Genomic DNA, 24,092 nt, shown 5'->3' on the forward strand with positions numbered 1-24,092 from the left:
AAAACTATGTTCACATAAGGGAACATAAACATCTGTTGTCTATTTGGGCCTGTCTTACGTTCTGGGCTGGATTTGAACTCTAATCCTTACATATTGTTTTCTATTTTTTCATCTGCTTATTTTGGACTATAGGATAGCATCAAGGAGAGAATGAAGGGAATAAGAGGAAATGCAGTTGACAATTCATTTATAGCTTCCAAAATTAAGAAGATAGAATAAGTTGCCAGGAAGGAGTGAGAATGGTGAAATGTTGAAAGTGATGGCATTGATCAAGATGCATCCATTAACTAAGTTGTAGATTTGAAGAAACTAAGAGAAAAAAAGAGAAAGCTACTTCATCACTGTGTGTTGATTTTGAAAAAGAAGTGAACTTACAGAAAGAGAACTAAGAGAACAATCGGGATATAGAATCAATGGAGAGAACTTACTGAATATGAATCTAGCAGGAAGAGGTTTCCAAATTTCAGAAGGTAAATGAACCAAAAAGAAACATCTTACTGGAGGAAGACCACTGGTGAGGATTGTTATCATTTTTGTCACTTCCAAAATTCATAGAAAATGCATCCGTTTCAACATTTAAAAAATCAGGCGTTTCATCTTTTTTTTTGCCGACCCTGAGGCATGATCTCAGGGACTGACTACTGTTCTTGGGCTTTCTCAAGCTATATTCACAGTCTGTGCCAGTAAGGGTTATTTGTGGAATAAGGCCTTATGGAATGTTTTGTATAATGAAGTCTGGAACTGGTATCTGACTTCTGAACAGCTATGATTATAGCAATGAGCCATTGTGCCTGGCAGTAGTGCTTTTTATTTTTCCTTTAAAAAATGTTTTTTAACTCCAGATCAGTATAAATTAGTCAATTAGAATGTCAGAATATGTTATTCTTACAGAAAACCCTTATTTTTAAAGTAATAAATTAGTCATTTTTCTGGTTTATTTTTTTTTCTTTTGCTGGTTCTATCACTTGCTCCACACTCCCAAACCTATACAGAAGTTTTGATAACCAGTATGATTATATATTGATTGATTTATTAGCATACTTCAGTTTTATAAGGGAAGGTTTTACTATGGAATTTCCCACATGAATGTGTAATATATCCTTGCTCAGACTTGCTCCCTCTTTTGCTCTCTCCCATTCAATCCCCCATCTTAAAGCAATTTCAGTAAGTTCCATTATTCTCTATTCATATATGCAAATAAACCACATGGACCATACCCATCCTCATTCAACTGCTTTCCTAGTCTTTCCTCTTCTTCTCTGGCTCTCTATCTGTTTAAGCCTGTTTCATTTCTTTTATTTCATAATTTTATTGTAAGTAATAGAAGGGTTACATTATATTCACCAGATAGAATGTGCATTAATTCACAAACATTGATACCCTTTTTCATGTCTTGGTCCCCATTTCCCTTCCCCCACCCTCGCCCTCATCTTGTTCATAAAAGAAGAGCCAGCTGCCCCTAGTGCCGCCTGTAATCCTAGCTACTTAGGAGGCTGAGATCTGAGGATCATGATTCAAAGGCAGCCTGGGCACAAAAGGACCTGAGACTCTTTATCTCCAATTAACTCCTAGAAAACGGAAAGTGGAGATTGGCTCAAGCGTAGGATAGTAGCCTTGAGCTGAAGAGCTCAATGAAAGCGCCCATGCCAAGTTCATGCCCCATGCCCCACAAAAAATAAATAAATAAATAAATAAATAAATAAATAAATAAATAAAGAGGCAATCATGGATAATAAAATTAAATTAAAAATCAAAAACAAAAATACAGTTTTACTAATTTCCCTACATTTCAGACACAGAGAACAACTTTCACTTTAAGCAGAATCCTGATATATTTTCAGGTAGTAAAGCATTTTAATAGAACCGATACAATGATACAATAGTACAAAATGAATTCCAACAATTTATGTGAAAATTGAATTATTATCTTCTACATTGAAGGCATGCCTATTGATTATAATGTGAATCCTCTCATCTCTAAATCTGTCTTAATAATCTCTGTACATTAGCTTTCAACAAGATAACATTAAAATTTGAACAGAGGTGGTAGTTCTGATTATGTAAAGCTAGATTAGTCTCAAAAACACAACATTTCTGAGAATCTGTTCATAGCTTTGCCCTTGCATTTGTCACACTTATACTTTCTAGGGCATAGTATGTGTTCAAAAATGCTTGAAAAATAAATACAATATTAACCTTTTGGGGGGAAATAAAAGACATACTTCTTATATGATTAGGTAGACAGATAAACAGGTGTTAGTCATTAATCTGTAGTGCCAAGTATTTTTTGTTTTGCTTTGTTTTGTATTTCAATTATGTTGGCTTGGCTTTAATCTCTTCTATACCAGTTTGCAAATTGTATGAGCATAGGAAATATGGAACTAACCTCAATGTAATAATGAGAAAAATGGGGTTGGTAATTGTTCATTTAGTGTATTTCTTTGGATGAATGCCTAAGGCACAGTAATAAAGTGCTAAATATATATTGCTTAGTTCATCTAATGAGTTATATAAAGTCTATACTAAACGTGACATTATAGAAAAGTTTGCAAGTAAACATCTTATTCTACTATACAGTCCGTGAATTCAAATGAATTTCCTAAGTCTTTGTGTAAATGAATCATCATTTAATGTCATAAAATATACTGAAAATAATTACCTATAAGAATTATATTGCTACAACATTAAAAACTAGTCATATATGTCTTATAATTTTCTATTAGTAAAAATATACTTTCTAGATACTTTTGCTGGGTCAAAAGAGATTATTTTCTGAGGTTTTAGAACTAATTTCATTCAAAGTACACAGGCAGAAAGGTTGACAGAATTTTAATACTTCAAAACTTAAAAAATATCATGTATAACAATTTTCTCTAAAGATAAAAGCAAAGATATTGATAACGACCACTGCTTTAAAAAGAAAGAAAGAAAAAAAAGGAAAGAATGGACAATAAAGACAGTTAGGTCTTTAAAAGGCAATATAGTTTCTAAAATTCCATGTTAGGAATAGTACACATAGATTCTATCAGGGCTTGTGTCAAAGTAGCTTACTAGGTTAGGGATCTTACGGTTAGTCATTTTTAGTTGCTGTTGTTTTTATTTACCTTTTCAGTGAAAATGTACACAATGGTTTTTGGATCTTCTCTGTAAACCCAATCCCCAGGCTGCTCAAGTGGAAAGCAACTGTTAATTTTAGCAATAGTGGAAAGTGAGGTTCTGTCTGGTGACACTGGCAGTGACCATCATGATAACTTTCCCTACAGAAGTATAATTTATAATGCAAGGGCCTCCACAGGCTCCTTTGGAGATATAATGAAAACAGCCTGCTTTGCAAACTATCCTGTCTGTTTTTATCTTTTATTTACCTGATCACTCTAGAGGGTGGAAAGTTAAATATAATCTTGAAATTCTGCTTACATAACTCTTATTCTGCAGTCTTTTGACAACAATTGATAAGAAAACAGTAACTGCATAAGATTTTTCAAAAACTGTCATATTTAAATGTAATTTTTCCCAGCCATCTGTGGCTCCTGCCTGTAACCCTGGCTACAAAAGAGGTTGAGATTTGAGAATCCAAGTTGAAGCCAGTCCAGACAAGTGAATAGGATAAAAGCCAGAAATGTTGAAACACAATGTAATGTCGTCTGTGTGCTAGGAGGCTGAGATCTGAGGATCAAGGTTCAAAGCCAGCCCAGGCACAAAAGGACCTGGGATTCTAACCTCCAATTAACATTACAAAAATGGGAAGTGGGGCTGGAGTCAAGGTTAGGACAGTAGCCTGGAGCTGAAGAGGTCAGGGACAGTGCCTAGGCTCAGGGGTAGGGCAGTAGCCTTGAGCTGAAGAACTCAGGAACAGCTCCCAGGCTTGTTCAAGCCCCATGACCCACATACACACACTCAAAAAAAGTAACGTGTCATCCATAAATGAAAAAGAAGAGTATTACGTTTAAACTCCCAATCCCACTACAAAAAAACAAAAAATTCCTATACCTTTACAATTAAAATATTTTTATATTAATACACTTATACATTTAATTTTTTTTTTATTTAACAACATGTTGATTGAGAACTCTTTGTTTTATTTCATGTGTACTATGGGGATGGAACTCAGCCCAGGGATTGCCAGCTCAATTCTTTATCATTTTGGCCATACTCCAGGTCTTTTCTTTCAGTTTGACTTTCGAACAAGTTTCTCAGCCTCAATGAGATCCCAGTTCTCCTGTCTCTTAAAACAACTTGCTGAACTGGGAGAGTCTCCTAACTAGAGTTATTTCATCCTGTTCTACCAGCAGGCATGTGTATTAGGATGTATAATACTCAGGACTTCCCAGGTATAGAGGAAATGTTTACTATAAACTGTGGCTTGCATTATTTTAGAAGCCAGTTAGTGCCACAAACCACCATACAAAAGATGAAGAATCAACACAGGCAGTAGTATAATTTTGTCCAAACTTAAATCTGGGAACCAGAGAGCCATGGTCTATATAAGTCAGAATCCAGACACAGCACAGGAGGACAGAAAGAAAAACAGCTATGATGGCGCCGGGAGTTTGGCCTAGTGGTAGAGTGCTTGCCTTGCATGCCCAAAGACCCGGGTTCGATTCCTCAGTACCACATACATAGAAAAAAGCTGGAAGTGGTGCTGAGGCTCAAGTGGTAGAGCTCTAGCCTTGAGAAAGTCCAAGGACAGGCCCTGAGCTGAAGCCCAGGACTGGCAAAAAAAAAAAAAAAAAAAAAAAACAACAAGAAAAACAGCTATGCTCAAATACAGAGAAAAAAGTCGTGTTTCTTCTGCCTTTTCAATGCATTTGTGCAAGTTTGAGTGATGACTGTATATGCCAATTATATATTTTAGAGAAGGTATATTTTATTCACTCTACTGTCTTTTCAGAAACATCTTTAGAGATTGATCTAAATCTAATGTGATACCAGCTATTTCTCATCCTTTTGCTCAGTCATATGGTCATATAATTTTAGTCGTCATAGAGTCATGTCTGTTTTATTAGCTATTTTTAAACTGTAGCAAAGCTACACATATATATGTATGTGTATATAAACATACATAATATATAAGTATAAATATATATTATATATACTATGGGTTGAATAATTGTGCAGTGAGTAGATAAAGAAATGAAGATAATTTTATAGAGCATATATATTATAAAATATTTCTATTATATTTTCATAAAACAGAATCCATTTGGGTTCTAAGAAGTTTATAGCTATATTTTTCATTGAGAAAAGTATGAATTAAACCAGGTACAGTGGCTCTTGCCTGTAATTCTAGCTACTCAGGAGATTGAGATCTGAGGATTGCTGTTCAAAGCCAGCCAGGGCACTAAATGACATGAGACTTTTATCTCCAATTAATCCCTAGAAAACTGGAAGTGGCACTGTGGCTCAAGGGGTAGGACGGTAGGCTGGAGCTGAAGTGCTCAGGGACAGTGCCCAGGTCCGCCCAGAGTTCCAGCCCCAGGACACACATAAAAAATGTGTGAATTTATATTATGTTATGAATGATGTGTTTTGTGTGCAGTCACGAGCATATATTTATAATAGTTTGCAAAATCTAATAAGGAATGCATAATTGAAACAATAGATGACTCTACAGTAGGTAATTTTCATCTCTGTGTTTCTTATTAATGAATCTGTGCATATACAATAAATAACTTAGCTAATATCCATACTGACTATGTAATTTTTCATGACCTTGAAGTGAATATTTTCACTCAAAGAAACAAATATATTTAAAAATTTCAGTAAATTTCTCTTGTAATTTTCTTTTGAAAAGGAGTTCTATTACTGTTTAATGTAGCATTTCAAAAGTTTGCATAAAGTTATTTAGGAATTACTTATTTTAGCAAATTTTGATTTATTTTAGTATTCAACTAAATTGCAATTTAACATTCATATTTAATTCTAGCTTGAAAATATTCCTTAGTCTAATCAGAGCAAATAACACTTTCATATTATTCACTATTAACATCCCCTTAATAAGTCACATGGGAAGTGTGGTATTTAGCATGTTAACATGTGTGCTGAAACAAGAAGCTTGTTCTAGTATATCTAAAATCAGATATGATATAATCAAAAGTATGAAATCATTTAAAAGATCACTTTACATTTTTCCTCAGGAAAATTATATTTGTGATATATACCCTTATTAAGGAAGATGTGTGCAACAGCATCAGTATATTGCTGAAATGAAGAGCTTTACTTTTAATAAAGTTAATCTCAGTAAATTTCCTCTCTGAAATTGGGGTATTTTGTTTAGCATGGATTTGTTTTATGATGAAAATTTCCGGTACAGGAAAAGTCTATAATTCCACAGTATTGTATAATCATGAAGCTTGAAAAAGGAGGAGGAGGAGGAGGAGGAGGAGGAGGAGGAGGAGGAGGAGGAGGAGGAAGCGTAGCTCAGGGACACAAATACATACATGTTCATTTGCAAGTCCTATCCTAGGCTCCCAAACTCATGTTTGGTTCTGACTATCAGGTGTGCTCCATATATGTAGTATGTAAATAGACAGATATCTACTCACATATATATGCATATCCATCTCTAAGTTATACATATACACATACATATATCTGTGTATATGTCTATGTCGAGATTATATATAGTCATGCACATACATATACGTGTGTGTGTGTGTGTGTGTGTGTGTGTGTGTGTGTGTGTGTGTATAATCTTACAGGCTGACATCCCATACTGGAGAACCTTGCTGTCAAACCAGCATGTATTAGCTCTCTCAGAAGACCACTTACTTTGGGATGGTGCATTCCATTATTTAATGTGAACTTTGTGTTCTGTTCAATTGCTACTTTATGCTCATATACCCACCCCTTCTACATAATTAACAACAGATTTCTGTACTAAAACTGTCTACTTTTAATTTCTGCATTATTCTTGCAGGTCTCTGATCTGCCTTTCAAGTCATTTGTCAGGGTTCAAGTTTGAATGCATTTCCACCTGACTAACATTGCAACCAAAGAGATGACTAAGAAAATGAGTCATATTTCTGGAAATGTAGTTGCAGTCTCCTTTTTCCTTTCATGACTAGAACAGGATATATCTACCACACATCCACCATCCAATTTGAATTGCACTAGTATATCAAGGTTACTCATCTATAAGACAACTCCTTTAGCTATTCTAGGAGGGCTCTCTTTTTATTTCCATGGAGATAAATTGGGAGTGATGTACTGACCTAACCATGGTATTTGATACCGCAGCCTCTATCATCATATTATTTCATAAAACTGCATTACTAGGTGTGTTAAAACACAGGCATGATCTAATGGTTACTCTGTGTCCTGGAATTTGGGATTTAGACTGGCAATTGTAATATAATTTGTAATTCTGCAACTCTGAAGCCTGAGGTCAGATGATCATTTCTAACATGGGTTAGTCTTAAAGCATATAGAACACTTATAAATCTCTCTTGCAGACATTATGAATTTTGTTCAGATTTCCTGGAAACTTCACATCAAGATTTCCTCCTTTAGGCTTTGCCATTAATTATATATTGAAATGCTTTACAAAATGGATATGACAGGAGTCTTTAATGAAATTCATGGCTCATATATTAGGCATACTTACATCACGGGGAGTTGTATCAATTGTTCATACTCAAAAGTTTTAAATTTTAATTATTTATTAATTATCTTTAACTATACAAAGGGGTTTCAGTTCACATCCTTCATTGTCCCATCCTACCCATCCACTCAATTTTTTAGTTCTATTTTAATATATATATATATATATACATACTTTGAATATTAGGGCTATACTATCCCAGTCTCCTTCTTCTCTTTATTCCTCTACCTCCTGCCCCTGGAATCCCCTCTTCCACCACCATAATTTGTCACTTCCTACTCCTCATTTTGTTCAACTGTAAGTTAAAGAGTCAACGGTATTCTATCATTGCAATCCTTGCCTGAATTTTTATTCTACCCATAAGGCAAACAAAAAGATCATTCCTAATTTCTTATCAGTTTAAGCTTACTTTAGAAAAGTTGCTTTTACATGGCCTCAGAAACTCCACAGAATTGTGCAGAAACTTCCTCCTCCTTCTCCTCCTCCTCCTTTTATGTCTGTACTTCCACCTCCCTGTTCTTTTACACAAAGCAAAGGATCTTCTACATCCTAGCTCATCAGCCTACTATAGCTGATGGTAGAGTTGAACAAAAATATATTTTGCAGAATATCCAAATAACCCACATAATTATAGATGTCTTTTTATGATTTGAAAGAAAAAGAATTGCATCATTATAAGTGAAAGAATAAAGGAATATTTATTACAGTTTTATGTGGGTGAAAACAATTTCTGAACCATTACCCTTATTAAACAGATGGGAACAGTAAGTTGTCAAATCAATAGCCACATACTATGTGCCTACCGCCTTAATTTTTATGTGCCATCATTGAACTGGGACCAGGACTACTAATTAGTTTAGCTAAGTACAATTTACATTCCTTTTCAGGGATCTACCTGGTGGCTAAAGTGCGGAGCCAAGTGGTTAAATGAAGATACAAAGATAGGTGGAGAACATTGGTCTTGAATTCTTTGTAGTTAATTAACTTAGCTAGTTAATTAGAGAGAAAGGGTTTCACTGTGTAGCCAAGACAGGCTGGCTTTGATCTTCCCACTTCAGTTGTCTTTATCCTGGGATTAAAGTGCATTTCCCACTCCATGCATTCTTTACATTTTTCATTGACTTTTGCCATTGGGAAGGCAAAAGTTAAGTCCTTGACTGCACTGTGCTGGCTGTGTATTTGGGAACAGATTTATTGTGGCAGGATTTCCAGGGAAAGCCTTTTTACATGCCTGACATTGGATTGAAGCCTCTGAAATTTTAGTGTAGGCTTGGTCTTCTCATGCCCCTTTTCCTGCCCTTTCAGTCCTCTTATGGTGACTACAGGCTTGTGAATTCTGGAGATTTATAGTCTAGCCCTAAGCTTGTGATACATATCAGTGAGTCAAGTCCAATGACAGAATCTCCTAATCTCAAAACTAACATACAAAAGAAATCTAACATTAAACTTGGTCACTAAGTTTAAGCTGATGCCCTTCTCACAACATAACCCTTGTGAGACCTGATACCTTTAGAAATTGTCTTTTCTGGAGGAAAAGGGAGACAAAAACATGAGCAGAGGCATCAATGTGTGAGAAGTAATGCACCCAATACCTGATGAATGTAAATGTAACCCATCTGTATGTTACCCTGACAATAAAATAAAATAATAAAATATAAATATAAAAAAGAAAGCATGTGGGCCGGTAGTTTAGCCTAGCATGCACGAAGACCCGGGTTCGATTCCTCGGTACCACATACATAGCAAAAAGACGGAAGTGGTGCTGAGGGTCAAGTGGTAGAGTGCTAGACCAAGGACAGTGCTCAAGCCCTGAGCCCACACTCAGGAATGGAAAAAAAAAGAAAAAAGAAAAAGAAAGCATGTTTTTTGACCGTTTTTTGGAACAAAGTCTTCTGGTGTTTTTTCAGGCACTAGCTAATATATTTATTTCTGTATATCTATCTCTTGAGCTTCTCTCTCCTTCAAGTATTTCCATTTATTTCATTCTGGGTCACAATCCAAACTTCCCTTCCAATGATTCTGTCTTATTTACTTCATTGACAGAGTTTCTTAATACATTCCCACTAGTACCACCTAGCCTTCTGCTCTTAAACTTGCCAGAAGTTTGATGCTATGGTCATGTTTCTACTTTATGATTCCCTACTTATCTCTAACTAGTATGTGTTTGGTGTTTGATATCCATAGTAGGTGGCCTGTAAAACCCAGGAATTCTAAAAGCCAACACATGAGATGAAATAAACCACTGTCTTGGGCAACAGACATGTACTTTAGCATTCTACTTCAGGGAAATGGTAATTCTTTTAGTGAGTGGAATACTCTCCCCTAGTATTCACAAGAGGATAAATACAATTGGTAGAAGAATGGAAAGGGAACCCTAAAGTGAAGTATCCTTGTTTCAGTGTATATATGTTGAGAGACTTTTGTGTCTCATGGCTTGCTTACTTGCTTACATACTACAATCTCAACTTTCTAGACTAGACTTTTGTCTCCTCCTCCTCCTCACCCTCCTCCTCAACCTCCCCTTCTTCCTCCCTCCTCCCCCTCCTCCTGCTCCTCCTTCCCCTCCTCACCAGAGCAACCAATTTCAGGTATAGAGGCCTTGCACAAACTAAAAAGGATTGCTATGGCCATATTCTTCTAAAGATTTACCTTGCTGTAGTATACATATTAACCTAGCTACAGAAGGCATTTATGGCCCCTTGCAACTTGCTTATAAAGAAAAAAGAACTTTATTCTAATTCAGTTCCGCTTAGCTAATTGGACCGAGAATTATTTTCTATCTCTCTGTTGAAGGCTTTTCCTTAGTTGATTGTAGATAATCTCATACCCAGAGTGGCACCTATGACAAGTAGTTTTTTTTTTGTTGTTGTTGTTTTTGTTTTTTTCACAGCTCCATACTTTAAGTCCACAAATACCTATGTTAGGGAAAAAGTAATTATTGGACTTGACTTCTGTTTCCTTAAGCACCAAAAATGTATCTTCTGTGATGGAATACTTGTAGTCTACACAAAAAATAGGGCCAGGCACTGGTTGGATGCTTTTCACTTCTCTCACATCTTGGCAGAAGCAAGACTTAAGAGGAAGATGCTTACCTTCCTGCAATCATTTGAGTATGTTATTGGAATATATCCAGAGGATCAAGCTCCTGTTTAAGAGTTCTGTATTTTAGTCACATTAACATAATAAATGTGCCTTGACTAATATTTCAATTGCCGTTAAAGGTTTCTTACATAACTCTCAAATTGTTAGTTTGACCCTCATCTGTGTTCCTTCTACTACAAAAGATAAAGACCCTTTTATAAACTGTAAAAGTGTCTTTCTGTCAGTCAAAAGTCTTTTTTTAGAACCCATTTAATGGCTACGATCAGGTTCTCACAGTCACTTTCAAAACTGTCAAGCCACTGTAGCAATAACCAAACAACTCCAATTTTTATTTGCAATTATTTCTCCACATTTCTTAAAAAATGTCAAAAATCTTGTTTTTGCTCTGTGGTTGTTCTCTCTCATTTGGATAGGTTTTTGTTATTGTTTTTTGATGAAAATATTCAGATTCCATAATCTTTATCACCATTTGTCAAGTGACCAAGTCAGTCTGAAAGTTCTATCCTATCAACTATTTCCTAGTCAAGCTCTGTGATGACTGCAGGGTCAGTTTAGGTCCTCCAGGAACTAAAGTCCCAAATGAAGTTAGAAGTACAAGTGATGTACTGTAAGCATATCTTCCGCAGATAAAGTTGAATGGACGGGCATAGACAGGAAAAGAGTTCAGATTTTCATGCAAGTGTGTTCCCTGTGGAAAGCAAGAATGGATGTTTATTTAGAAAGAGCCTTATTACCTAGTATGGCTTAGAGAAGTTCTCATGCATCCCCAAGTGTAGTTTCAGTGCAAATATTGTCTATGTGAAGATAAGGATATTGAGCAGAAATTACCAAAAGCCAGATACCTTTCTAGTCACTTTCTAGAATTGTTGGGAGAAACCATGCCTTTGAATTAAGTGCTGCAGTTAATCCCATTTAAAATGCAGTTGTTGATTTTAATTTGACATAATATTTCATCATAGATTTCCTTAGACACTTACAGGAATATAGACTTTATTGCCATATACTTTGAAACTTATGTTAATCATTGATTCCCTTTTTTAATACATTATATATTGACTGCATTCTAAGTAACTATTTTTGAGCAGGTATTGTGACCAAAAATGCATCTTCTGTGATGAAACACTTATAGTTTACAAAAAAATAAAAGCCAGGCATTAGTGGCTTATGCCTGTAATCCTAGCTACTCAAAAATCTGAAAACTAAGGATATGGGATCAAAGCCAGCCCTGGCAAGAAAGTCTAAGAGACTCTGATCTCCAATTAGAATGGCTGTGATCAAGAACTCTAATAACAGATGCTGGAGGAGGTGTGGCCAGAAGGGTATGCTACTACACTGTTGGTAGTGTAAACTCCTTCAAGCACTTTAGGAAGAATTATGGTGATTCCTCGAAAGTCTAAACATAGAGCTCCTCTATGACCCGTCAATCTCACTCCTTGGCATTTATCCAAATGTCCAGAAAAAGAGCATACTAAAGCTACTAGCACATTGCAATATTATTTACCATAACTAAAGTATGGAACCAACCCAGATACCCCTCAATGGATGAATGGATCGAGAACACAATGGAATTCTATGCTGCCATCAGAAGAATGACAGGAATATAAGGAAATGGAAAAACTTGGAAAATATATTAAGTGAAGTAAGCCAGACCCAAAGGAACATAGGCTCCATTGTTTCCCACATTTATAATAATTAGTACACATCTAGGACCATCACAGAAGAGAATCACAATAGCTTAAAAGCTATGTACATATAGTCATATAGGAGGAGACTAAACAAGATAACATCTAGGATTTGGAAAGAAGAGGTTTGTCTTTGCAATTGTTGCTCTCAATGAACTGAGTACAGTTATTTCTTTTCTCTTTTTTCCTCTTATGGTTAATCTCATGTGGTTACTGTATCTGACTTTATTACCTGGTGTATTGTATATATATGTTTGTTTGAAATACAGAAGGGAAGGGGAGAAACAAGATGATTGGGAGAGGATTAGGGAAAGGAAAGGAGGACAAAAATAAGAGAAGGATTATCAATTTTCAAGAAGTAATGCACCCACAACCTGATGAATGTAACTGTAACCTCTCTATACAATACCCTGACAATAAAACAAATAAATAAATAAATAGATAAATAAAAACAAAAAAAGCTTTGATGCTATTTGGTTGTGTAAATAAATAATTGCTTATATATGGAATTTAAATTTGGTAATAAGGTATTTGAATTAGCCAGTAGAATCTATTGGTGATATATATATATATACATACATATATATGTGGTTTTGAACCTCAGATAATTTATATATAGAAAATTATGAAGCATGAAAAACAGTCCCAAAAGATCATTAATAGCATTTTATTGTTCCTGTTAATAAAAATTGGTATTCAGAAAATGATGGCTCAGTGACTATCCAGATTACTCTATTAATATAGCTTATGTTTACTGGCCTATAATGACATAAACACCAAACTGATATAGCTATTTATTGTATAAAACTTATTTTATCTACATTTAATATTACTCTTGCCAAAAATCAAATGGCTGATCAGAAACAATTAGGAATGAATAATGAGGTTACACAAAGGTATCCTATTAAATGGAGCATAAAATTAAATGGTTTCTAAGAGAAATCATTGTGATTAAAATTCTCAACTCAAAAGTGACCAACCTGGGGGCCGGGAGTTTGGCCTAGTGGTTGAATGCTTGCCTAGCATGCACGGAGACCAGGGTTCAATTTCTCGGTACTACATACATAGAAATAAACCAGAAGTGGTGCTGAGGCTCAAGTGGTAGAGCTCTAGCCTTGGAAAGTCCAAGGACAGTGCTCAGGCCCTGAGCTCAAGCCCAGGACTGGCAAAAAAAAGAAAAAAAAAATTAAAAAGTGACCAACCTGTGTGGAAATCAAAGCAAAAAACCAAAATAATGGGGTATTACAGATATTTTAAGTTCCCAACCCACCTAAAGATGAAGGAAACCTTTTAATAGATCTTACGATGAATCATAGTTGGATGTTTAATATGAACACACACAAAAAAGACACAGCCCTACTGACCTTATCCCAGATGCACCGAATAATAATATATTCTTTGTAGTTCTGTATGTCTCTCTTGACACTATGACATGATGTCTTACCTGTGATGTCAACCCTGTAGGCTGGAACTGAGGCTTGGAATTTCTTAAAAGGAGTTTCAGTAGGTACTCAAAATCTGATGGGATTTCCATTCTAATCCCAAAGTTGGCCTGTTCACATTTCAAGGAAAATGTATTGTTTTCTATAAGGTTTCCCATGACTATGTTTCACATCTTTCCTGAATATTCCACCCGTGATTACAAGAATCTGGAAAGCAGGGATAGTTGACTAAAAATTTACAAAGCTGTGCCAATGATGGAATTTACAACAAAAGTGCCTCCATACTGCAAACTTTCACATGTTGTTAATGTTTTTTTTTCTAGTAGTTCAATGTGATCCTATCTGAAACAACATGTTATTTATGTTAATATTTCATTCTAAAACTTTAACAAATCCTCAGAGAAACAACCACCCAATTAAAAAGTGAGCTACAGACTTCTCTAAAGAGGAAGTAAGAATAGCCAACAGACACTTGAAGAAATGCTCAAATGCTAGCAATAAAAGAAATACAAATCAAAACAACCACCTCACCCCAGTTAGAATGGCCAATATCAAGAAATCTGGTAACAGTAGATGCTGGTTGGGTGTGACTAAAAGGGATTGCTACTACATAGTTGGTGGGAGTGTAAACTTGTCCAACCACTCTGAAAAGCAGTATGGAGGTTCCTCAAAAGGCTAATTATAGAGCTCTTTTATGACCCAGCAGTTCCACTTTTGGGCATTTACCAAATATCCAGAAACAAGGCCATACTAAACCTACCACCACAGCCATATTCATTGCATCATTATTTACCATAGTTAAGAAAATGAACTAATGTAGATGCCCCTCAGCATATGAACAGATGAAGAAATTTTGGTATATATACACAATAGAATTCTATGCTTCCATTTGAAAGAATGACCTCCACATTCACTAAAAAAAAATAAAAAGACTTGAATAAAAATCATAATAAGTGAAGCTAAATCCAAAGAAATATAGGCTCCAGGATTCCCTCATTTGTAACAATTAGGATATGTCTAGAATAGTCCCAACAGAGGATCAAATAGCTCAATAGCTATGAACATATGACCATATAAGACGATGCTAAGCAAGATTAGCAAACAAGAGGTTTATTTTTGTGGTTGTTTTTTTTAATAGACCATGTGAATTTATTTAATTTTTTCTTTATTCTATTTTGTTTTTCCTTATGGTTTATCCCTTGTCACTGTATTTGATTTGATTACCTTATGTAATATATATACATTTATCTGAATTAGGGAATGAAAGGGGGAAAGCAAAATAGTGAGACAAAGACAAAGGGTCAACCAATGTAACAGCAATACTCTCAAAACAATATGTTGGAAATAAACTTTACAACTTATGTAGGAGTGACTGGAAGATAAATTGAGAGTAAAATAAGGGAGGGGTAATAATATTCAACAAGAATACTCATTACCTAATACATGTAAGAGTAGCCAATCTGTATATCACCCGGACAATAAAATTAAATTACAAAAAAGCTTTAACATATGTTCTACCATAAAAAGGTGTTCACTAGTGCTGGGAGCATAACATAGTGGTACAATGCTTGCCTTCCATGCACAAAGCCCTGGTTTCAATTCGTTGGTAGCACTTACACAGAAAGAGCTGGAAGTGGAGCTGTGGCTCCAGTGGTAGAGTACTTAGCCTTTAGGAAAGACTATCTAAGGACAGTCCCCAGGCCCTGAGTTCAAGCCCCAAAAGGTGATTACTAAAGTTTACATTTTAAAGATTGAAATGTTAATTTAGTGGGATAAAATTCTACGAAGACTTCTCATGCATATTTTCTACTGATATACATTGTTTAATTAAAAGACAGCTGTAAGTATTTGAAAAGTATAATTCCATCCATGGAATTAAGAATCAGAGATTGACATGATAATTTGTTTTTTTTACTATTTGATGGTGGAATGTTAGGACTTAAATAAAGTATAGGGAATAAATAAGGTGTAGAATACAGTTTACACTTGAAGACCAAGGAATAGTTATCAAATACTTCTACATTTATATGAAGGCACAGACAACAAATAGATCTTAAATACTATTAAAATAATTGTTTCTGAAAATGGAAAGAATAAAATAATATGTTTCTGAAGTTCATGTATAAAAGCACATTTAGTCAAGAAAACAGATGAACGTATTAAAACATGTAGAGTTCACAGCAGTGTCAGAAACACTGGTGAAACTGAGGTCAAAGACACAATCATTAAGTTCATGATGCTCCTGAAGAGGGAGGAATTACATCACATACTATCTTAACTTGAAGCTCTAAAATGAATAGTTCTGAAAAGGTCAATGAACAGTGGCTGGTAATAATGTATCCACATGTTTCTTTTTGAAAACATCTCTGAAAAAATGGTATGATTTTTTTTCCTTCTTCATTTCAAGTCTCATTAAAGTGGCTTTCATCATGAAATTATGTGCTGAAATCACACAGGAAGCTGATTTGGAACAAGTTGTTCCTATCTTTCCTTATGTGTTGCGGAGATTATAGATTACAGAGAGCCCTATTGATGTCACCTTGAAGGAGGAATAGATACAAATAAGCTTCTGATATCAATATCCATAGCCAGCCTTTTCAATCATTATTACACGGTCACCCTTGATTCACCTTCCCCATATAAATCCATAGAAAAATTTCTTAAAGGGTCACAACCTACATTATATAAGAGACAAGTAACATACATGAAATTTCCCTCAGCATAGTCATATTTTTTAACTTCCTTGGTATGAAGTGCATTTGCTGGTCCAAAGTAACATTGTAGAACAAAATAAGAATGAAAATGTAGGCAAATCCATTGATGGTGACTTTTTCACAAGTGTTGTGAACCAGAAAAGTAAATCCATACCCAGAGTCCAGATACAATCTTAGCTAATACAGGTTATCAAACAGTATAAGATTATCTAATACAAAGAATGTGTTCCAACATGGCTAGATGATCTCTGACAAGTACTGGAATTGTAAACCCAACTTATTTTACTCTGGTATTGACAGGGTTGAACTAACCAGTAACCACTGAAAGAGCTATCTTTTTATTTTAAAATTTGGCATTGTTATGCTTTATAATACATTTTTGTTGACCCCATTAATATTTATAGCTTTATAATTTATTTTGATAGGGGATTCCGAAAACCTGTTCAATAACAGTTGAGCTGTTTCTAAACTAGCAAGCATGTCCAATACATACACTATTTATCGGTTTGATAAATGCTTATTAGACTGTACATTAGTATATTAATGCCAGCAGGGATACTTCAACAGATTTAGTCTACTGTAAACCTAGAACCACCACTGAGTTATAAAGCTTATGCTTGTATTTTCTACTTTTTTGTACTTTTAAACAAGAAATATAACGTACACTGAGCTGCTATGTTACTAGATATAATCAACAGTGATATAGGTTCTATGGACAATACCAACTTTCTGTTGTTAATCTGGGTGTTTTCTCTGGATATAAATTGCTATACAATCAGTACACTAAACCTACTGGATGTGACAACCGTCATTCAGGAACATAATGTCTAAAAAAACTGAAGAAAGATAAGCTACTCATGTTTGTTTACATTGTACCACCCTGGATGATGAGTAGGAACATTTGCAAATAAATGCATGTTTTGTTTTAGTCCTTGAAATTTCCCAATGTCATTAGGTTTCAAGTACGAACTAATAACAATAGTTTATCTAGTATTAATATAGTAGAGGGTAACCTTCAATAAATGTATACTGCCATCTCTGAATTAAAGTGACCTTTGAGATTAACTAGTTATAACCAAACAGTTCTTTTTGAATTTTATTTGAAAGACAGAATCAGAAATATAGCTCAGATCTGTTACCCTGTACTAGGAAGACTGAGATATTTGGATTATAAGTTCATGACCAGAAGTTCAACAACTCAACTTAGGACCTTGTCTCAAAAAAAAATGTAAAGAAAACAATCTGGTAAAAAGTTCAAGGATAAAAAGCTTGGCTTATGTGTAGTGAAATATGGATTTGATGACTTGTAACAGTCATACATGCATGCATCTTATAGATGCCAAATAAATTGATCACTGTTCCCTTCCTATAAATAGCCCCACACACCCATTGGTGTGATGTAATAGTTAGACACTATTCCACAAAGTAATAATTGAATACAATCTTGAAGAAAACTTTCTCTCATTTTCTTCTGGGCAACAGATTCTGCAATAAAACAGATAGATGTACAGATAAATCCTTCAGGTACTTTTGACATATCAGAGATTAAATAGATCCAATACAACATTACCTTTTCATGTTTCATTGGAGTTTCACTTTTTCCAACTCTGTATCTTTTTGGAAGCTGTTGGAATGTTATTCTACTTAGATCAAGATTTTCTAACAAAGTATAGAAGAGGAATTTTTGTCACTCATAAAATGTTGATTGTGTAATCTAATCCTATGACACTCTATACCTAGTTAAAATCAATACATCTTAGAAAATTTGAAACTATGTTAAATTTGTACATTGAATTAAGTTGCCAAAATAGATACAATGATTTAATGATCAGTTAATAATTACCAGTTCTTGTATCCCACTATCACTGTTTTTTAAAAGATGAGAAAAAAACAGAAGGAATAAAGAAAAAGGAAAGATATTAATGAAACAGGAAGACATAGAGGGAAAATTAAAAAGACAGAACTGCATATATAAATTTTTTTAAAATGCATCTGTTACTGTTTTCAACTAAACTGTAAGCATAGATTCATTTTAGTTGATAATTTTAAGTTTATATAACCATTTATGCTCTTTGTAATCAGTGATATTACATAATGACAGGAGTATAGACTCAGAGTTTAGTCATAAGAAAGAGTTTTGACTTAATAACTATAGGTCTGACAAAAATCTATTTGAAATAGAAAACTCAGTCTTCCTTCCATAAATGAACACAAGATAGGGTCTTCCTCTACTTCTGTGGCAGCATAATAGAAAGCAAGCAATTCTGCCTCAATATGCCCCACTGAGCAGTTCACAATGATATGTATTGCCATAAGTGCCTTTTCTGCTTTTTCTAATGAAAGAAAAAACTTATCTATGGGGCTACATTGCTATGCAAATGAAATAATTTCTTTGTGTCTGCATGTATATATCATTTACATTTGACTTTTGATGTAGATTTACATGGGATCCATGCACATGCTTAGAAAGACTTATAAGATTGTCTGGATATGTAGTTTGCAATCTTATAACTTTTTAGGGGTGATATATAGACTAACATCCTGCATTATATGAAAAGTTATACAGGCTGTGAATAGTTATTGACTATTGCAGAATAGCTATCATATTAGTTTCCTCTCAGAGTGTTATTGTTAGCTGGGTGCTGGCGGCTCATACTTGTAATTTGAACCACTCAAGAGACTCTTTTCACCAGTCAACCAATAAAAAATCAGAAGCGTAGATATGTAGTATACCAAACTTGAAGACAAACGCCAAGGAGAGAGCAGGGACCTCTCATTTTCACATATCCACACTATAAAAATAATATTTTTGCTAAAATTTCAATTAAAAAAGATACATTGACAATGGTAACTACTGGAAAAATATGGATTCTATTGTCAGAGAAATCATATATTTTATGCAAGCTTAAATGTCTTATAATCTGAGTAGATTGGTTCCAGTCTCAAATTTCAGTTCTCATTTTTCATTGGAAGAAAATACTTAGTCTATGATAATAAAACCTTTTACCAAACTGATCAATAAGTAAGAGGTCTTATTCATTTGGTTTCACATGCTCATTTGCTTTATACCTAATAATATTAGTTATTCCTATTCATGTGCCTAAGAGCAGAAAGAATAAAAATTTTCAAAGTCTCATTCAAAATCTGATCCTGGCTGACTCCAAAACTCCTGAATTGCCTGACATGCCAGACAAAGAATTGAAAAAGTCAATTTGTGAAAATGCTTAATGACTTCAGAGTGTTAAGTGAATTTGAAGCAAGGATGTGAAAGTAATCAACATGGATGAGAAGTTCAACAAGGATACAGAGATTCTGGGGCAGGGAGAGATAGAAAAACCTGAAATGTTGAAAATGAATATCTCAAAAAATCAATAAAATGGACAGTAGAAGCACATAAAACTAGGATAACAGTATATCAAATAAGAAAGACAAAAATGAAGAAATACTATTTCATAAAGAAATAGAACATGGGCATGATTACTACAAAACTATTGGATATGAAAATCCTGAGTGTACAATATGGTTTGATAATACAAATGGAAGACAAAGAAACCTGAGATGGGAATTATTGAACCTTACATAGTATGCTCACCTTCCCCTGATCATAATCTGCATCTGAAATTGAGTTTATTGTACTGAACAGGCTTCCACTCAGGGACTGAGTGCCATCCCTTAGCTCTTCTTTTTTTCTTTTCTCTTTTTTTCTTTCTATTGGTCGTTGCGCTGGAACTCGGGGCCTGGGCCCTGTCCCTGAGCTCTTCAGCTCTACCAATTGAGCTACAGCAGCACTTCTGTTTTTCTGGTGGTTAATTGAAGAAAAAAGTCTCATGGAATTTAGTGCCCAGGCTGACTTAGAACCATGATCCTCAGATCTCAGCCTCCTGAGTAGCTAGGATAACAGGCGTGAGCCACTGGTGCCCAGCTGTCCCTGAGCTTTTCTCCTAAAGACTAGCACTCTATCATTTTGAGTCATGGCTGCATTTCCCGATTTCTGTTGGTTAATTGGAGATAATCTCACAGACTTTCCAGCCACTGCTACCTTCAAACTGCAGACCTTAGATTTCTACCTCCTTAGTAGCTAGAATTATAGGTGTGAACCAACAGTGACCAGCTATTCCAGTTAGTTTCCTTTTTTTTTTTTTTTTTTCTCTCTAGTCTTGGGGCTTGAACTGAGTGCCTGGGCACTGTCCTGGGATATTTTTTGCTCAAGGCTAGTGCTCTGCCAATTGAATCACAGCACCATTTCTGGCTTTTTCTGTCTGTGGTGCAGAGGAATCAAACCCAGGGCTTTGTGCATGTGGGGCAAGCACTGTACCATGCATGCTAGGTGAACACCCTACCACGAGGCTGTGCTCTTGGCTCTTTCAGTTAGTTTTGATGGCCTTAAAACTTCGAGTTGCCCAATATTCAAAAATGAGGGAAAGGTTATACAAAACACCTTTATGTCATAAAATAATACACTTAACACAAAACTTCAAGAAAGTTAATTCTGTAATGATTTTAATTTCTAAACACGTGAGAGAATATATTTTGATTGCTGTAAAATAATAATCAATAAAAAGCTGCATGGATAACTGTTTCCTATGTATTGATATTCATTACTTCAAGTATTAGATTTAGTTTTAGATGGCAGGTTTCACTCAATTGAAGATAGTTGACCTTTATCTGGTTAGGATTATATCTTCAGTATCAATCAATGAAAAATAAATAAAAAATAGGTTGATTGATATAGGTTTCTGGTGACTATTCATATAAAATGTTGAATACTTTCATAATTCTAAAGCTTAAATCTCTGTCTTCAGAAATGTCACAGAGATATTCTGCTGATTCTTGAGACAGCTACCCTTTAATTTGGTTCCACTTTCTGCCTTCAGTTTTCTGGGAATTGTGAAACTAATTCATGTTATAGGATGATGTATTGAAATTTGGATTTCACATAGAATAGTTTTCTCTTATGGTTGAGTTTCTGTCAGAAGTTAAAATTATTAGTGATTGAAAGTTTCATTTATGAATAGTTATCTCAAATATTGCTAAGATATTTTTGTTTAGCTTCTTTTTATCTCCAGTTTATGTTGGTTGATTTATATTAGTATTAACAAAAGTTTCTGTAATACTTTTTTTTTTTTTTTTTTGCCTGTCCTGGGCTTAGACTCAGGGCCTGAGCACTGTCCTTGGACTTTTTCTGAGCCTCAGCACCTTTTCTGGCTTTTTTCTATGTATATGGTACCGAAGAATGGAACCTGGGTGTTCATGCATGCTAGGCAAGTACTCTACCACTAAGTCAAACTCCCGGCCCTGTAATATGCAGTTTTATATAAAGTAACATATAGACCTGGAAGAAATAAATCTGGAGGTGTCTGTGAATTTCAAATTAAGTTTCTTTGCCTCAAGAAAACACTCAGTCTCCATGAAGAATTCACTAAGGTGTCTGAACCACTTGAATCTATTCAGCAGTGGAATAAGTATAAAGTTTTATTTTTTTCTTCTCCTTCATTTATCTTCACCTGTCAATGAACACACTGGAAATCAGTCTCTCGCCTACCTTTTACATTTCTAATCCATAATTATTTTATAATCATTAGCTCCACCTTCAGTCGATATATTGGAGGGGAAAATAAGGTTTTATTTTAAGCATCTGTCTTTCTTTTTGAGAAATAAATTTCCCTATTACACAAGACTCCCATAGACACTTTATAGATAAGCTTCCTGACTGGAGAACGAAAGGATGATTTTTTTTCCTTTTGTCCACTTTTCTTTGAAACATCAAAGAAGATATTGATATTTTTTGCCAGTTAAGCTATTTACTTACTGTGATTTAACAGACTGTTGTAAAGTGAGCCATATTCCCACTGTGTATTTCATAAAAGTATTAGAAAAACTTCTCAGAAGGATTTATTTACTAATCAATATCTTACTTATTATGCTACTTCCAGAAGAACTAAAGGGACTTCCCTTATGAAGCTGTGTTTTACTATTTAGGTTTAAGTTCCCTAAAAGTTGTGCAAGAGACACTCACAAGAGGTCATCAGCAAACTTGAAATCCTTTCCATTGCATATTAACTGGAAAGCAAAGTGTTCCAGAAATTTGAAACTAGACTTGAAAGGGTTCCCTTTGCTGAGAGAGACATTAGTTATTAGTTGTTTAAAAAAGCACTGTTTTTGAAAGATTATTTTACATTATGAATTCCTACAGACCCAGATAAAAACTCAGCTTTATCAGGGATGAATGCACTCAGGATTCTTTCATTTGATTAAAGTTGGATTTGGGGTATTGAATTCAGATAGGGTGCAGTGAATTTTGTAAGAAACAGATACAAAATTTCTTTTGAGCAACAGCACTCTCCATGTGATTTACATTTTTGAGAGAAGATTTACAGGTTGGAGACATGCTGTGACCTTTCACTGGAAATTGCAAACAGATTAAACAGAGCTGATTAACCAAGGCTAAAAACACTGGGTTATTATCTCTTCTGGGAGTTCTTTGACAAAGCCTCCCCTCTGAGCCCTCCCACTTTATTCGCTTGCAAATCACGGTGCCCAGAGAGGTCTTTACTCCCCCAACCTCCAACCTGGAGCCCTGCAGCGCCATCAGCTGCAATATCTTCCTATTTGAGGGACGTGTCTTATTAATCAGAAACGCGGAATGGAAACCAATCAGATAGAGAGTTGCTTTCGCTTGAGCTCCCTGCCTGTCTGAGTTAAAAGTGATGCTGGGGAGAGAGGCACGCGGAGATGCATGAAGATTCAGCTGCTAAGATACTATAAAAAGAGAAGAAAAGGCATGAGGCAGAAGCGAGGAGGAAATCATCTCTACTGAGTAAGGCTAAACTCGGTCCCATTAACGACCCAGGTGAGTGATTTTTTTTTTCTTTTACCTATGACCTCAGCTATTCTTTCTTGCCTTTCTTACGATAAATTAGTTGAATTAATGCTTTTCTCCTACTTGCTGCATTTTACCTCTCTTTTTCTCTTTCTCTAACATTTGAAGCAGGTAAGTGTGTGTTTTGTACTATTTGAATCAAGTATTTAAATGCTCAATGAGAAATTGTGAATTGAATTGAACTCTTCTTCTATTTTTAAAATCCTGATATATATGCAAGCTTTCTTTACAGTCCTCAAAATTTACATACAAAATGTTTTCATGAATTTAAAACCAGAACCTCATATTGTAGGACTTTCCTAGAGTGGCTTTGAATTGCTCACTTATTAACGTGCTTGTTTACATGCTACTGTTAATTTCAAATGAACTTTTAATTTTCTCATAACTTTTTTTTAAGGAATGCAAATCAGAAATGTGGAAAACAAGGTCATTGTTTAATAAAAAATGACACCTTTATTTTCAATCTTAGGATATAACACAGAAGTAGTAAATGTGGTACATAAACTGGCAGATATTTAATGTCAGGATTCAGGTAATAGTCTACTAAAGGGAGTTTCTTGAAATATCTTGGTCCTCATTCATCCTAAAAGCATTCTAAATGTATGTGTTTCTAGGCTATAATTGGTAATGTACATGCACTGAAGCAATGAAACCCACAACCACACCATA

General features: G+C 34.9%; 1 protein-coding gene across 1 annotated transcript in view; it reads left to right on the plus strand.

Annotated features, from left to right (window-relative positions):
* Nucleotides 1-23,207: 23,207 nt before the first annotated feature.
* Nucleotides 23,208-24,092, plus strand: part of Cdh9 (cadherin 9) — a 100,021-nt gene continuing 99,136 nt past the window's right edge. The window contains exon 1 of the mRNA XM_090331180.1: nucleotides 23,208-23,393. The gene's annotated coding sequence lies outside the window, so the exon portion shown is untranslated. The remainder of the gene's footprint in view (nucleotides 23,394-24,092) is intronic.

The sequence above is a fragment of the Megascapheus bottae genome, chromosome 4, assembly GCF_031878675.1.
Source record: "Megascapheus bottae isolate mThoBot1 chromosome 4, mThoBot2.hap1, whole genome shotgun sequence".
NCBI lineage: Eukaryota > Metazoa > Chordata > Mammalia > Rodentia > Geomyidae > Megascapheus > Megascapheus bottae.